We start from the raw sequence: 4,057 nt of genomic DNA on the forward strand, positions 1-4,057 counted from the left end.
TCTCGTGTTAAGTCTTAATTGTAATCTACATGTTCATTAAGTGAACTCTTGAGATTCAAAGATTCAGTACACCTTGAGATAGAACCCATAAACTCTTGAAGCGGCGTAGCTTTAAGTTTGAGTGCAATCGGAGTAGGTTGGCGAATTATTTTCATTGTAAGGGGTTTAGTAAGTTTGAGTAAATTTCTAAACAAGCAATAAAATAACGGTTGGACGTAGGCCTCGGAGTAGAGGCTGAACCAATTTTTTAAATGTCGTTTGTTTGTTCAATTACTTTTACGTTCTTTCACTTTGCTATTTCTCGCTTATATCTAGTCAAGTTCTGTGTCACAGTCAGCTATACCGTGACATAAAACGGCTGTACCATCTTGTGAACTTACATTCTATTAAGTTTTTCAAGGTTTGTGCTTCAAGGTTCTTTACTTAAGTTATCAAGTAACTAAGTTAAGAACAAAATTTTAAAAAGGTACACCTAATTCACCCTCTCCCCCTCCCCCTCTTAGGTGTTTATCGTTCCTAACTCTTCAATTGGTATCAGAGCCTCGTGCTCTTGATATTGGTTAAAACCAAAGAGTTGATCCTATAGTTATGGACGATTCAAAACACACTAAGTATCCCATCTTCAAGGGAGAAAACTATGCTTGGTGGAAACACCTCATGGAGCACTATGTTAAAAGTGCGGACTATGAATGTTGGTTGATCATTCAAAAGGGTCCCTTCAAAATCGAAGTGACTAATGCTGATGGCACTAGTAACTTGAAAAGTGAGGAAAATTATGTTGAGGCTGATTATAGGAAAATCGATAAAAACTCTAAGGCCATGTTCATTCTTCAATATGGGATCGGTGACCAAGAGATTAATCGAATATCTGGATGTGCTTCGGCCAAAGAGATTTGGGACACCTTAAATCTTGCTTATGAAGGAACGTCACAAGTCAAAAAGTACCGTATTGATCTTCTCATGCAACAGTATGAGATGTTCAATATGGAAAGAGATGGGTCAATTAATAGTTTGTCCTCACGGTTTTTCTAGTATTGTCAATGACCTTAAGAGTTTAGGTAGAAGTTTTCAGTCCGAGGATTTAGTTCGTAAAATTCTTCATAGCCTAACTGAAAAGTGGCAACCGAAGGTTACGACTATTGAGGAAGTTAAAGACCTTTCATTGCTCACCCTTGATGAACTTATGGGCTCACTTCTGGCTCATGAGTTAACTCTCATGAAGCGTTCTAGTGAAAGCTCTAAAGGGAAAGGACTCGCTCTTAATGCCCTCTCAAGTGATGAGGAGAATGAAGACGATGAGTTTGCAATGTTCACTAAAAACATTATTGGCATGATAAATGGTCGAAACTCTCAAAGGTATAGCAACAATTCTAGCAAACGTCATTTTTCTAAGAGAAGATCAAACCTCACTGTTGGTTGCTTTAAATGGGGTGACAAGGGTCATCAAATCAAAGAATGCCCAAAGTGGAACGATATCAAATCTAAGGAAAAACGTTGATTTTGCTAAACGTGATTACAAAAACAAGGTAATGACTGCTATTTGGGGCATGTCTGATTCTGAAGAGGACGATGTCCTTGAGGATGAATTAGACGCCAAATTGTACATCTCGCCTAGTTCCTCAAAAGGTGATTCCAAATCCTCAAAGAAAGAAGACATCAAATGTCTTATGGCTCACTCCCCAGATTCCGACTCAGATTCAGACCATGAGGTAATTAAGCTCAAGAAAAAGATTCGAACCTTCTCTAAAGACAAAATTTGTCTCCGCCTAGATCAATTCATTGATAAATGTCGTGTCCAAACCAATAAATTGGAAGCTATGCAAATTGAAATTGAGGACATAGCCGAAGAAAATGTTAACTTAAAAGAATATCTTAATGAGAATGATCAACCTAGTTCCATGTTAAGTCTTGAAAAATAAATCAAAAAGCTTCGAAAAAAAATTTTGTTTCTAGCCAATAAGGTTGATGAAACGAATGCAACAGATTCCTGCACTGTTACATCTGGTTCTAACAAAGGAAATGTGTCGTCACTAGCTCAAGAACGTGACCAACTTTTGATTGACTTAACAACTCGTGAAAATAAAAAAGATGATCTTATTAAGATTGCTGAAATGTTAAATGATGAGTCAAGTCATGTCAAAAGTACTTTAGATCGAGTGCAAAAATTAAACGATAACCTTCTTGCTCAAATTGAGATTTTGAAAAAGGCTGAACAGACTCATGCAACAGATGCTGCTACTGTGGCATCTGAATCAAGAAAAGAAATAGATACTCTCACAAAATTAGTGTCTTGTTTAACTAAAGAATGTGACTCTCTTCTAAATTACCTCACCAAGTGTAAAATAGATAACAAACAACTTGAACAAATTGGATTATTGCTTAGTGATGAAGTAAGGCATGCAAAACAAGCTTTCGACAAAGTTGGTCAACTAAATCTTAATCAGCTTGCTAAAATCGAAACATTGACAAAAGAGCTAGATGAGGCTAAGATGTTGAAGCAAATATGGTAGGCCGACATTTTGTGTTAAAACAGCCAGCTTTCTCGAGAGAAATGAAGAGCACAATTGCAAGATTCCATAGACAAAATGACATCATATGGTCCACTTTTTGTACAAGCAAAAGGCCAAAGCAATTGAAGAAGCAAAAACAACAAAATGGGCATCATTTTTCACGCCTAAACAGGCTGCCATGCTGTTTATTTTGGACCCATTTGTTGTGCTTTTTTGTGTAAAATATCTACTTTTACTTTTGTCCATTTATGCTTTTAATTGTAGCCTTTAGATTTACTTTTAGATGGATGGTTTGGATGTAATTTGAGTCTCTATTTAAAGAGCACCTATCCCTTGTAATAATTTCAGATTTGAAGATTATGAAAATGAATTTAAGAGGTTTTTGAAAAACCCTTGTTTAGTTCTTTGCTTAGTGCTTGAACAACCTCCTTTGCTTAGTGTTTGGAGATGACTCTTTCCATTTGCTTAGTGCTTTAGAAGAGTATTATCCTAGGCTTAAACATGCTTTGTGATCTTGTTTAAGTTATATCTTTCATTTTATGTTTCAGATAAAACCTCACAAAACAACCCAAACCGAAAATAATACAAATACACAAAAGCAGCCTGTCTCAACGCAGTTTAAACAGTCCGTACAACTGTTCGATTTTATATTTTGTTCCTGTTTTGTGTCGTATGTTGGGTTTGTTGTTTTTAGGCCGTGGCTCTTCATTCCTTTCTCATTTGCTCATGCTAATGTGAGGGTGATGATAACCCAAACGGTTTCCGGGACCGTCCTATCCCTAGTCCGGTTTTAGGTCTCTTTTTATGTTAATTTTGGGATCATTTTCAAAGGTCTTAAATTTCTTTGCATTTGTTGTCGTTTTTGCTGCGTTTTTTGGCCTATTTTGGGCTGATTAAGGACCACACTCTAGTTTTACTCGAAAGTGGTATCAGAGCAAAGGTTTAACACAATTCCATTGTTGTGTTAGTCTTGGGAAGAAGCTTTTCTTGTAAGTTCACCATAAACCTTAACCACATCCGAAAATACAAAAACAACCATGAGTGAAGAAAGACTACTTGGAATTGAGACTCAAGTAACACAACTCTCCGAGAAATGCGACCTAATGATAGACTCCTTCAATGCTATCATGGCTAACATTCCAACACCACCAAGGGACCGAGGAAGACATCCACCTCGCCGTGGTAGAGGACGTGGCCGAGGGTTTGGAGAAAGAAACCAAGAAGCCGACTATGAAGAGGAGGACTTGCACTCGGATGAAGAGGGTTCTTTTATTGAGGCCGAGCATGAAGAGCATCCTAAAGACCTAAAGGTAGAAATTCCGGACTTTCATGGTAGTTTAAATCCCGATGACTTACTAGATTGGTTTAGGTCAATTGAAAGAGTCTTTGAATTTAAATCATACTCGGATGCTAAGTCTTTCAAGGTTTCTATTTTAAAGTTCAAAGGTTATGCATCCTTGGTATGAAAACATGAAAAATCAAAGGAAGATGGATGGTAAAGAACCCATAAAATCTTGGTCAAAGTTGAAAAAGAAGCTTAGTGACAA

This window comes from Silene latifolia, chromosome Y (genome assembly GCF_048544455.1).
Source record: "Silene latifolia isolate original U9 population chromosome Y, ASM4854445v1, whole genome shotgun sequence".
Classification (NCBI taxonomy): Eukaryota; Viridiplantae; Streptophyta; class Magnoliopsida; order Caryophyllales; family Caryophyllaceae; genus Silene; species Silene latifolia.